The sequence below is a fragment of the Vidua macroura genome, chromosome 3 (assembly GCF_024509145.1).
Source record: "Vidua macroura isolate BioBank_ID:100142 chromosome 3, ASM2450914v1, whole genome shotgun sequence".
NCBI lineage: Eukaryota > Metazoa > Chordata > Aves > Passeriformes > Viduidae > Vidua > Vidua macroura.
The window spans coordinates 39,693,574-39,707,534 of record NC_071573.1 but is presented as its reverse complement, the minus strand read 5'-3'; positions in this window follow the sequence as shown (position 1 = coordinate 39,707,534).

Here is a 13,961-nt window from a genome sequence, read left to right as displayed (position 1 = left end):
TTGCTTGTTCCTCCTCTCTGAGTGGTTCAGTGCCAGGGCTGTGGTCGAGCACAGCTCCAGTTCCAGGTTAAAAGCAGCAGTGAGGGTGGCTTAGCATGGTTGCCTCTCCTGTGAGGTAAGAGGGGCTGGCTTTAACCAGCTGTTTAACCCACAAACCTTAGACACACACATGCATCCTCTGCAAGCCACAGAGAGGGTGCAATTAAACACACTGCTGATTGCCACTGCTCTCTCCTTCCTGCCTGCTCAGTGAGCAGAAAGCCTGCCCAAGTGCCCTGCTTCCAGGTAGAGCTACCCATCTGAATGGGCTGGTTACAGCAAATCCAGCCAGCCATGCCCTGAGAGAGGCCAGGGAGCGTGTGTACACAGGGATGTCATTGCTGGCTGGTGGCCAGCAGCTGAAGGAGCAATGCTTTTGGTCAACTCCCAGCAGTGCCTCATGCAGTGATGACAAACCTCCTCCTCTCAGTCACACACCTGTACTCCAGGTTCAGGGTGGTTCAAAAGGCTGCCCAGCTGATGTGATTTTAATGTAAAAAGAGTTTAAAGGAGTTTAGGCTATACCTGTTCCCATTTTATTTAAGAACATTTAAATAAATTTGCATCTGCTTAGATAAAACAGCTTAAGGTCACAGCCTTGGATAAAGCTGGGTGTCCTCCTCCTGAAGGCTGGCAGCTCTTTCCTCTATCTGAAAAGCTTGAAGAAAAGTGTTTGTACTTACAGGCTTTATGGTGAGCTCAGGGTTTCAGGGAGGTCTATTGTACGGGAGGGAGCAGAGGGTGAAATGAACAGGGCTAATGCCTTTATTTATGTTCAGCTCTTTTTTAAAAAGATCAGCTGGGCAGAGAGCTCGTCATGGAGCTCACCCCCGCGGTTGTAGCTTTCCCAGGCGGCCGAAAGGAAGGAGGCATGCAGAGTCTGTCACTGAAGTCCAGAGCAGCAGCTGTCCTTTCTTCTTTCTTTGTGGCACACCAGTGGCCAGAGGGTGAGGAGGCGTGGTATGTAGAGTCTGTTGTTGAAGTCCAGAATAGCTGTCCCCACTCCTTCCATAGTAGCAGCACCAGGGCTCTTTCTCTGTCTGTCTCTCTGGCCCCCTGCTTCTCACAGCCTAACCTAGTCTATTCTTTCTTAGATGATGGTGATGGGTAAAAGTCAATCAGAGGATGTGTTTCCCTCTTCCTCAGCTAGGGCATTTGTCTAGACTCCTCTGCTGTGTTCAGTTTTTGATTTATAGTCCTTTTTATCTCCTAAAAATACTCCCATGATTCTAAGGGTTTTTTATTTGCATGTTAGTCCCAGAATGGCAGCGTGGAGGGGTGGGAGGCCAGTTATCTCTAGGTAGTTTAGAGAAAACAAACAGAGCAATTAGCTAATTAGCATTTCAATATCCGTACTTAGCTAGAGTTAGTAGTTTTTTTAGTGTTGCCATGGGAACTAGGAAGGCCCTGCCCGTATCTCTGGGGAACACGTGGAAACTGTTCATTACAGAGGGGACACACTCTCCGTGTTTCATCTCTCTGGGAAAACAAACTGGGCTGTGACAGAGCTGGTTTCTGGCTCTCCTTCTGCCAGAGGGTTCTGGGGTCTTTGGCAGTTAAAGGAAAGCAGCAGCATCCAGCTTCCTCAGTCCTTTTCTTGTCTGTACCCTTTTCTAGACAGATTTTTCTAAAGCTTTCCACGTCCTCTCTTCTTGACTCACAACTAAATACACATATGAGCAAACAAATTAAAGAAACTGTATATACTGTATTTGTATGTGTATTTGTCCCTTTTTGAGGCTTGGAGATATTTTCTCCTGCAGCCCCCTTTTTGGGTGCTGTTTTATCTTACCGAGGCCAGTGGGGTGGGAACCAGAGAGGCAGGATGGAGCAGGACAGCCCTCCTCTGTTGGAGCTGCTTGTCCCGACAATTAACCCTCTGCTACTGCTGAATCTTTGGGAATATGTTGTGTTTCAGTGGTGAGGAGAAGGAATTACCAAAATGAGTATGCAGTGCATAAAAGCCAGCTAGGGTTCTTTCTGGATGAAAGAGGCAATAAAAATGCTGATATTTATAGAAAAATATTTATTACTTCATGGGATATCCGGGCTTCCTGTGGTTTGAGCCTGTGCCTTGCATAGCTCATTGCTGAATGCCTCAGGATGGCACTTTCCTTTTTTTCCTTCAGCAGCAGCCTGTTTGCTCTTAATTCAATGATCAGGTTTACAAACAGTGACTTATTGGCCCCTTATTGGCCATCCTCCAGTGCTGCCCTCCCCTTCTGCAGGCACAGGGCAGGCTGGTGGTGCATGTATCTCTGTGTGAGTGTTTGTGTTCGTGTGTGTATGTGTATGCGTTCGTGTGCATCCTGCCTTGGGAAAGTTGGGGGACTAACAACTGCTCCAGAGGAAAGAGTGGCTCTTCTACCTCCCTGATGGCACTGGAAAAAAGCAACATTTAATAAAATTAAAGGGCAGACAATTCAAAACAAATGCAAATGAAACCCTATTATATGCAGTGAAATTGCCCTGGAGGACCCTTTGCCACAAGAAGATGTTTCTGAAGCCAAAAAAAAAATTCAGAAATGCAGAAGAAGGATGGGTAATGTAATGAACAGTTTCCACGTGTTCCCCAGAGACGTGGGCAGGGCCTTCCTAGTTCCCATGGAAACACTAAAAAAACTACTAACTCTAGCTAAGTACCGATATTGAAATGCTAATTAGCTAATTGCTCTGTTTGTTTTCTCTAAACTACCTGGAGATAACTGGCCTCCCACCCCTCCACGCTGCCATTCTGGGACTAACATGCAAATAAAAAACCCTTAGAATCATGGGAGTATTTTTAGGAGATAAAAAGGACTATAAATCAAAAACTGAACACAGTAGAGGAGTCTAGACAAATGCCCTAGCTGAGGAAGAGGGAAACACATCCCCTGATTGACTTTTACCCGTCGCCATCATCTAAGAAAGAATAGACTAGGTTAGGCTGTGAGAAGCAGGGAGACAGAAGCAGAGAGAGAGAGAGCCCTGGTGCTGTTACCACGGAAGGAGTGGGGACAGATGTTGTTCTGGATTTCAGCAACAGACTCTGCACGCCACGCCTCCTCACCCTCTGGCCACTGGTGTGCCACAAGGAAAGAAGAAGGGGCAGCTGCCGCTGCTCTGGACTTCAGTGACAGACTCTGCATGCCTCCTTCCTTTCAGCCACCTGGGAAAGCTACAGCCGCGGGGGTGAGCTCTGCGTCAAGCCCCCTGCCCAGCTGATCTTTTAAAAAAAGAGCTGAACATAAATAAAGGCATTAGCCCTGTTTATTTCAATTGGGGGCTCGTCCGGTATAGCCACGCCTGAACAGGACAGCTGGACAGCTCAACCACCTGCTTCAAGGGACCCTCGGGAGTCGCTGGCTACATTCAGACCCTAGGATCAGCATGAGACGAGCAACGCAGAGGAGCGTCAGATTGGTAAGAAAAACCGGAGACGAGCGAATGAGTGAGTGAGTGAGATGGGGGCCGGCAGCTCGGACCCCCACAGCGAGAGGGACCTGCTAGTACCGCGTTTCTGGACTCCTGCGAAGGGGCCGGCCGGGAACGGGAGGAAGCGAGTGGAATACAGGAGTGACTGAGGCGTCTCCTTAAAAGTAAAGCAGGCCCTCCTCCGAGTGTTGGGAGAGGTCCCCTAGGGGCAAAGTAAGTCCCTAGCAATCAGGGCAAGGGGAATGTCCCCAGCAGGGCAGGTGGGATGTGGAGGTCCTAGAGGGCATGTCCCTGGCAGGCAGGATGGGATAGGATGGCAGGTGGGATGTCCCTGGCAGGTAGGGCAGGATGTCCTAGCAGGCAGGAGTGGCATGTCCCCGGCAGGCAGAGGGCATGGCATGTCCCCGCCATGCAGAGGGTATGTCCCCGCCAGGCAGGACAGGATAACAGGGCAGGTGGGATGTCTGAGCAGGCAGGAGTGGCATGTCCCCGCCAGGCAGAAGGCATGTCCCCGCCAGGCAGGACAGGATAACAGGGCAGGTAGGGCGGGATGTCCTAGCAGGCAGGAACAGCAAGTCCTGCCAGGCAGAGGGCATGTCCCCAGCAGGCAGGGCAGGATTACAGGGCAGGTAAGATGTCCAGGGCAGGCATGGATGGAGGTCCCCGGCATAGCAGGTAGGGGAATGTCCCTGGAAGGCAGGGCAGGATGTCCCAGTCAGAGCAGGCATGAACCCGAGTAAGCAGAAAGGCAGGAAGGCAAGCAAGCTAAGCCTAGTAGGAGAGTCAGGCAAGGGAGCTTGGCCGGAGTTCGAGTGTAAGGCTTGGCAGGACATTCGACCTTACCTCGGCAGGGAGACCAAGCTTCCCAAGCCTAGTAGGAGAGTCAGGCAAGGGGGCTTGGCCGGAGTTCGAGTGTAAGGCTCGGCAGGACGTTCGACCTTACCTCAAGAGGGAGACCAAGCTTCCCAAGCCTAGTAGGAGAGTCAGGCAACGGGGCTTGGCCAGAGTTCGAGTGTAAGGCTCGGCAGGACGTTTGACCTTACCTCGGCAGGGAGACCAAGCTTCCCAAGCCTAGTAGGAGAGTCAGGCAAGGGGGCTTGGCCGGAGTTCGAGTGTAAGGCTCGGCAGGACGTTCGACCTTACCTTGGCAAGGAGACCAAGCTTCCCAAGCCTAGTAGGGTCAGGCAAGGGGGCTTGGGCGGAGTTCGAGTGTAAGGCTTGGCAGGACGTTCGACCTTACCTCGGCAGGGAGATCAAGCTTCCCAAGCCTAGTAGGGTCAGGCAAGGGGGCTTGGGCGGAGTTCGAGTGTAAGGCTCGGCAGGATATTCGACCTTACCTCGGCAGGGAGACCAAGCTACCCAAGCCTAGTAGGAGAGTCAGGCAACGGGGCTTGTCCAGAGTTCGAGTGTAAGGCTCGGCAGGACGTTCGACCTTACCTCGGCAGGGAGACCAAGCTTCCTAAGCCTAGTAAGAAGGTTAGGCAAAAGGCCAAGTAAGAGTTTGGACTGGACTTAGCAGGGGTACAAGCCTAGAAAGTCCATGAAGAAGTTCAAAACTTAGGCCAAAGAGCAAAAGAACAGAAGACAATAGATGAGAGTGTGACTAGTGATTGTCCTGGCCAAGAGACAATGTAAAGTGCCAAGAGGGTAGGACCAAGAGTGGGAATTTAGTTAAAAGATATTAAGTTTAGTCAAGTGATTCAAAATACTAAGTTGGGAGGGGCCAGATGAGCTTTAGCTGCCTGACAGTATATTCCATTTTAGATAGAAGCACCATTTAAGGTATATATTTTTTTGTTTTTGAGGCCTGAAAATGGGAAGAGGTTATAGTAAAGGAGCAAATCCTTCCAAAGCAAAGAGAATTCCCCCTAACAGCCCCTTGGAGCAACTGTTAGACTAATGGGATTCTCGGGAGACCACGAAGTGTCTAGACAAGAGTAAGATGATACATTACTGTATAGAAGTACGGCTGAAGTTGGAATTACAGGGAAAGTGGCCATGGTATGGAACCCGAGATCAGTGGATGTGTAATCAGTTAAACCAACACAAAACAAAACAAAACAAAACAAAAAAAAAAACCAAAAACAAACAAAAAAAAAAGCGAGAGGACCTTGATATAGAACAACTATCTTATGCAGCTTGCTGGCTGGAGAATTCTATAAATAATGAGACTGAGAATATGCAAGTTACAAAGAAATAGAAAGGAAGACAAAGAGAATAGAGAGGGGGAGACCAGAAAAATAAAGGAAGGGGACCCCCTCAATTACCTGCCCCCTTCTGCTCCTGTTACTTCTCCAACAGTTTCCGCAGTTGGTCCTTCAGCCCCTCCTATTAAGTCCCTGATTCCTTTCCCCCGTTTTCCCACCTCTGTTCCATCGTCCCTTCCCCTAGTTTCCTCAATCATCTCCCCAACTCCCTCTTCTCCTTCTCCAGCTGGAGTTTCCTTGCCTCCTCCCACTTGGGAGCTGAGGCCACCCTTGCCCAGTGTTGGTTCACCACCTGTCATGCCCCCTGGCCTCCAGGGTCTGTCTCCACTACTATTTCCCTGCCTGGTGTCTTAGAAAAAGGGCCGTATTGTAGCACCCGATCCAAAGCACCAAGGGTGGAGGGGCTCTTTCCCCTTAGAGGGGTTCCTATGGGTAGAGCAGCTGGGGGAGTTAGGTTTGTGGATGCACCTTTGGCAGCTTTCGAAGTCCGGGAATTTGGGAAAGAGATAAGAAATTTAGTGGAAGACCCCGTTGGAATATCTAGCCAGTTGGACCAATTTCTAGGGCTGAGTATTTGTACCTGGGGAGACCTGAGCTATTCTAAGCATTCTGTTCTCTCCAAGAGAGGTCCAGATGATCCGAGCGGCAGGGGTGAAGATATGGGAAAGAGAGGGTGGATTGGGGCCCCCAGGAAACCAGGGGATGCCCTTGGTGGACCCCAACTGGAGTCCCAGCCAGCAAGAAGGTAGGCAAAACATGGGAGACTATAGGGCCCTCATGATAAGAGGGATCAAAGAGTATCCCTAGGGGAAGCAACACGAAATTGGCCTTTGATGGTACTCAGGAGAAGGATGAGACCCCGGCAATTTGGCTTAACCGACTAAAACAAAATTTCCAGTTGTATTCAAATATAGACCCAGATAGCCCAGAGGGTCAAGTCCTCTTAAAGGTCTAGTTTGTCACCAAATCCTGGCCCAATATTAGACAAAAACTAGAAAAGATAGAGGACTGGCAAGAAAAGAACATGAATGAGTTACTCAAAGAAGCCCTAAGAATGTATTTAAGTGGGAAAGATAAAAAAAAAAAGCCAATAGCCTACCTCTCAAAACTACTAGACCCAGTAGCCAGAGGATGGCCAACTTGCCTGCAAGTAATCGCAGCAGCAGCAGCTATCCTGATAAAAGAAGCCCAAAAGTTGACCCTGCAAGGGAAAATTAAAGTACAGACATTTACTAGTGATCGTGGATCACCTCACTCACTGGGTAGAGGCTTTCCCAACCATAAAGGAAACTGCACAGGAAGTTGGAAGAATAATCTTAGAAAACATACCACGATATGGGCTAGTCAATAACATTGACTTGGACCGAGGTCCACATTTTGTCGCTCAGACTTTACATCAAGTAACAAAAGCCCTGGGGATAAGGTGGAGGTTGCACACCCCATGGCATCCTCAAAGCTCTAGAAGAGTAGAAAGGATGAATAGAACTCTTAAAAATGTGTTAACTAAATTAATTGAAGAAACAAAGATGAATTGGCTCAGGTGTTTACCTCTTGCTCTCTTGTGCATCAGAACCAGACCTTGGTCTGACATAGGGGTCTCTCCCTATGAAATAATGTTTGGACTCCCTTTTTTTTTAATCACCCCTTTCAGTACAGCAGATTATCTGAAAGGGGAGGCAGCAACTCAGAAATATTTAGAGGTCATAGGAAAATCCCTAGAAGGACTCCAAAAGAAGGGGTATCTCTCCCAAACTTCCCCTCTGGACGCCAATGCCCACAACATCAGTCCTGGGGATTGGGTGTTGATAAAGTCCTGGAACACTACCACTCCATTAACCCCCAAATTCAAAGGACCTTTCCAGGTGCTACTCACCACACACACTCTGGTGCGAACCCAAGAAAAAGACTGGACCCACGTCACCAGAGTCAAAGGACCAGTGCCACCCCCAGACGCCAGACCAGACCCAACAGTGTTACTCGCCTCCTCTTGTGCATGGACAGTAATTAAGAAAGCAGAGGACTTAAAATTAACTTTAAAGAAGATTTGCTAGAGACTGATATACAGTAAGGTGTTAATAACTGTTTCTGAGTTAAAGTACCATAGAAAAGGTTTTACTTGGTAACTGTTTAATAAGACTAAGTGTCCTTTAGCCAAAGGAGTTAACTGAAAAAAAAATTAATTAGAATATTATTAAGTCTTACTTGGTTTCTAAAGGACACGAGAATTACCATCAGACATGAGTAAAAGCATACAAATGCCAAAAGAAGTTAGCCCTCAAAAGCCAAAGACTGTAAGTTGATGCGGGCTTAAGCCCGATCAAAGAAATAGAGAAGGGATTTGTAATGAACAGTTTCCACGTGTTCCCCAGAGACGTGGGCAGGGCCTTCCTAGTTCCCATGGCAACACTAAAAAAAACTACTAACTCTAGCTAAGTACCGATATTGAAATGCTAATTAGCTAATTGCTCTGTTTGTTTTCTCTAAACTACCTAGAGATAACTGGCCTCCCACCCCTCCACGCTGCCATTCTGGGACTAACATGCAAATAAAAAACCCTTAGAATCATGGGAGTATTTTTAGGAGATAAAAAGGACTATAAATCAAAAACTGAACACAGTAGAGGAGTCTAGACAAATGCCCTAGCTGAGGAAGAGGGAAACACATCCCCTGATTGACTTTTACCCGTCGCCATCATCTAAGAAAGAATAGACTAGGTTAGGCTGTGAGAAGCAGGGAGACAGAAGCAGAGAGAGAGAGAGCCCTGGTGCTGTTACCACGGAAGGAGTGGGGACAGCTGTTGTTCTGGATTTCAGCAACAGACTCTGCACACCACGCCTCCTCACCCTCTGGCCACTGGTGTGCCACAAGGAAAGAAGAAGGGGTAGCTGCCGCTGCTCTGGACTTCAGTGACAGACTCTGCATGCCTCCTTCCTTTCGGCCGCCTGGGAAAGCTACAACCGCGGGGGTGAGCTCTGTGTCGAGCCCCGTTCCCAGCTGATCTTTTAAAAAAAGAGCTGAACATTAATAAAGGTATTAGCACTGTTCATTTCAGGTAGCTGTGTAAATATTGGAAAATAGCAGTGTCAGAATTAATCCTAACACTAGTATATCCAGAGCTCACAGTTTACAGCTCATAAAAGTCTGAGAAAACAAAAAAAAAATCTATGAAATCTTATATAAATCTTGGATCATCACCAGTGCTTCTGCCCCCTCTTTACTGCTGGACCTCTCCCCAGTGGCCTGCCTGTGAGGGATGCTGTCCTCCAAAAAGCACCATCACACTGGGCTGATCATGGAGGATGCCACAGCAAACACATGGGAGAGGCTTTGCCCACCACAAAAGGGACACATCCAGCAAACCAGCACTTTGCTCCTGCCAGCCCACTGCTCCTCCTTGTGTCCTGAATGGCAGCCCTGCCTCCTTCCTGCGCTCTGGTCAGTTCCCCAGCTTGGGAATGTCGTTGGGCTTGCCAGGGGCATGCTCTGACCATCCCCAGGTCTCTCTTAAGGACTGAGCAGCACTAGCCTGTGAGCAGTGCTTCCCTCCAGGGTCTCCATCGCCTCAGCTCTGCAGAGGTGGCTGCCCTGGAGTGATTCCAGTGGCCTCTCCCAGGCCACTCTGTGTGACTTCCCTTCAGACAGCAGATAAATCTTCCTTTCCTCCTTCCCCTCCACCCTTCCGGCAGTGTCTGTGGATTTAGAGAAGGCTGGAAAGGGTGACTGCCAGCAGGAGAGGAGCACATGGTCTGCAGGAGAGGTACAAGAGCCTCCAGCACCGGGGGCTGTTTGTTCCCTTCACACTGGAAAGACCTGTACGCAGATCCCTGAGATTCCTAGGACTGTCTCTGAATCCCTATCTGAAACCAGCTCATCAGCACTTCACACATGAGCTGATACAATCGGAGTGCAGGGCTACAGCTCCATGAGATAATTCACAATTACAAGGAGAAGAAATGCTGCTGCTTGGCTGAGTGAGCAGAATTTACTGGCCCAGCCGCAGTAGCTTAATTAAAGTCACTGGAAGGAAGCGGTGATCATCCTTCCTGTGAGCAGAGATACGGTTTATTGCTTACCATTTCTTTTCCTCATTTCCAGATATAGGAGAAGATGGAGGAGTAGTTTATGAAGGAAGCTTTGCTGGAATCCTAAACTGTGAGTGAAACCTCCCTGGGTTGACAGAAGACCTAGAGAGAGTTCATTGGGATGTTCCCCCTGCCCAGCAGTAGCCCTCACTTCTCTGCCTATAAATGTGTTACATGACAGAATTTCTCACCAGTTCTCAGCAACAAAGCATGCTGCAGAGATTGGTTCTCATTTCCAGAAGAAGCAGTGACAGCATGCAAACAGGCCAGCTCCTGCTTGGATTCAGTTCCAGCCCTGTTCCAGTCCCAGATTTATCAGGCAATGAATCTTGGAGCACACAGGTTGCTCCTGGACATCTAGTGAGGCATCAGCGTAATGCAAACCAGCACAGCCACCCAAAAATATCCGTGTGGGAAGAGAGAGCTGATGTGGGAGAGCTCTTGTACAGTGTTGGTGAAGGAGCTCCATCGCTTCTGGTCACTGAGTCCTTCAGCACTCCAGACACAGCAAATACCAGGGTCTCACAGCCACTGTTTGGGCACGTCATGGAGGAAAGAAAGATATAAGCTGCTTGCTGTCTTCTCAATGACACCTAATCTAGCCAAAATATTTCCCCAGGTTCTGATGCACAATGTGCTTCAGATGTCAGGAGGTGACAGTTTGGAGCAACACTTTTTCACTTTCCGAAATGGCATGGCCTGACCTACCTAAAACAACTACAATCTGACATACATTACGGTTTTGTTTAACTAGGTTGACACCAGTTCTCAGGCATAAATGTATCTATAATTTAGCCAAATTTATTTCAAATCTTTATTGTAAAATTAAATTGTATTTCCAAAGTCTCTCAGAAACTAATATCCAAGTGCAAAAGTTTTGCTCTGTTTTCAAGAGTTCCTGTTACCAGCACGCATGCAGCACAATCCTCTGGCACTTTTAGCCCCAGGGAAGAGGGCAGCAGCCCTGTGAGGAGCTGATAATCCTGGGTTGGCTCCCAGCTGGCCAACACCACTGTTCCCAATTTCCGACACGTTATCATGGCCAGCAGGAAACAGCCAGCACATCCAGCCCAAACAACAAGGTCCGCTGCCAGCCAGTGAAGTACGTGAGCCCCAGGTTTATTCCTCAAATCCCATTTCATGTAACACCTCTCACAAGCTGGGCTGTTCCATCCGAGGAGCTGTGGCACTGAACTGCCCAGGGCTGGCACTTGCCAGGAAGACTCTGATGAGAGGACATAGCCTCAAGTTCTGCCGGGGAGGTTTAGGGTTGGTATTAGGAAAACATCTTCATGGAAAGGGCTGTCTAGCCCTGGCAGAAGCTGCCCTGGGCAGTGTCAGAGTCCCCATCCCTGGTGGGATTTAAAAGCCAAGTGGATGTGGCACTTGGGGATATGGGTTAGTGGTGGCCTTGGCCATGGCTGGGGGAATGGTTGGACTTGATGTTCTTAGAGGGCTTTTCCTACCTAAATGATTCCATGTAAAGAAGCTGTGCTGGAAAAGCAGCACAGTCAATCCCTATTTCAAAGAGGGTTAATTTGGGCTAATTTGTGGTTAAATTAACTCCTAATTAAGCATCCAGGATCCCACTTGCTTGCGCTACTAAACAAAATTTCTACTTATCTGAAGGACAACACTTTCACTATCTCCTGTGTGAGCAACCCCATCCAGAAGAAAGGCAGCCACATCACTCACTTGTGCTCTCATGTGTTTCAGTGACAAATTAGCCCCAGTTCTTCTAGGTGACCTGGAACAGCCTGCCATACAAACACCACATATACGAAGCTGACACTCATCAGAACACTGTATTTTGTAAAAAACAGATAAAGAATTATTTTGAAGGCAGGTGGGACCATGAAATCACTTAAGACCCTTACCCAGCTGCTGCACTGTGTACTGCCTCAGGTACAGCAAAGACAATCTCTGGATTTGCTTCAAATTCTTGTCCTATGTACTGTATTTTTCTCCAAATAATGTGCTGTATTTCTCCTGGCTGTTTAGAAAGGAGAGAAATAAAACCTCATCCAGACCATGACTTCATGCTCCCAGATATATATTTAGTATTTAATTTCACACTTTGGAACCCAGCACTGTGATTTGTGTTCGTGGATTTAATTCTGCTGGTGGCACACCTCTCCACCTGAGTGAAGCAGGATGAGTTGGAAAGCAGTGCAAGGTCTTACCTAGACAAACTTGCTCAGGAAAAATAATCTAAATTAAGTCACTGTTTGACTTTAAGTGGATTAGTTAAAATGCATTCAATCCCTCAATGCAAGTTCTTATTCAGAAGCAAAATTACCTAAATTTAATTTACCTCCAGTCATTTCCAAACTTAAATAATATTAACACAGCTTTCAATCAGAGAGGACTGACTCTGTGTATGTTAAATTCAGTTTAAGCAATCCACTTACATAGACAATAAAAACAAAACAAAAACAAAACAAGAAAATATTTCCAAGCTCTAGGCATTAAACTGCTAATTCCTGGGCCTGCTTTTCCATGAGTTCAGTGGTTAATGGTGGCTGCCGAACAGCCTTAATAGGTGTGTCGCTAGTGTCAGCTGTGGGCCAGGGTGAGAAGAAGGCATTGGAATCCGGATTATTCTTCTGTCTGAGACAGAGATGGCAGAGCAATTCCCATATTTGGGTCTGCCTACACGCTTGCTGCTGTATTTTTTCCAATAAATGATGAATGCTGCAGAAATCTAAACATGACATTTTATAGTCACTCTTCCAGGCACACAGCTATTAAATGCTGAGCTGCCAGCCCCAGCTATGCAGAAATTATGTGTCAAGCCCCCCAAATCCTGGGGCTCCCTTGAGGGCTACAAGATTCACAAAGCAGGGCTCATTCTTCATGTTCTGCAAGCTTTAGAGGGAGGGAAGGGATGGGGATAAACACTGAAAAGCAATAGAATGAATCCAGAAAATGAGCACCTGCTCCCTGCTCACTCACAGGCTGGCCCCAGGAATTAAGCTAATACAATTTCCTGTTATAAATAGAGGCGAATAATTTGTTCAGCCTTTCAAGAGTCAATCAGAAATTTATTGATTACAGCAAGCGATGGCAAACAAACAGCGCTGGGTGCAGCCGGGGAGTCCCCGCTCCGCCTACGGCTCACCCCGTTTCCCCCTTCCCGCAGTCTTTTTATACTCTCTTTCTTCCGTGTCTGTGGTATCTTTGGGTGTACTCTGCGCTTGCGCCCTCTGTTGCTAGGGGGTCTTCTTCTACTCTCTGGTGGTCGTTTGAGGAAGGCTCCTCTCTTCTTCCTTGGTGAAAGTCCACGGCCCTGTAATGGTCTTTTTCATATAAGGTTATATGTTATATGCACCTAAGTTCTAATTACACAACTAGCTTAAGTAATCAACATACTAGCTAGTTTCTGTCTGGCGGTTTTCTGTTATCTACACAAGGCTTCTCCTTTGGCTCTCTGTTATCTTACACAAGGCTTCTCCTTTGATTTTCTGTTATCTACACAAGGCTTCTCCTTTCTGTCTTGATGAACAAAGAGTCTTCTCTAACTTATCACATTTCCTAAGTTTCTCTTTTTCTGTTAATCTTCTCTGATGAAGCAAAACAGCCTTCAGAAAGGGCAGAGTCATTAGACACCTTAGGGTTTGTTTTCCTTATGGCAAAAGAAGTAACAAACAGCTTCCTGTTTGGCACCAAAGAAGAAACTGTAAACTTTTCTAAGAAGCAGAGGTACCATGACCCCAGATCTCCATTGCCTGCAATAACCAGCACGCCTGAAGCCTTGTCAGGGATGCACTGGTTTGCCCTGCAACTCCATGATCTCCCTTCCCCGTCCCACTTCCCAAGACAAAATGCACTTGTTTGTAAAGGAAAAACAGATCAGCTCCATGTTTTTCCATGGCTAGTAGGCATGGCTGGAAAAGCACACAGATCAAAGCGATGGGACCAGGAAGGAGAGGATGAATGTTTATATCCTGCCACAAGGAACAAATGATATTTCCACTGCTTGAGAGCACAAGGATCAGCCTAAATAAGTGAAGGGATCCATGTGCTAGCTCTGCTCCAGGCCAGCCAGCTACATAAGGAGACTTCTGCACAGTTGCCGTATTTGTGTGTGCTGGCCCCTCATTTTACCCCTAATGATCTCTCCAGGCAGTGTCTGAGGGCTTGACACAACTTGAGGCCATTTCCTCTTTTCCTGCTACTTGTTAACCAGGAGAAGAGGCTGAGTGCCACCTGTGCTCAC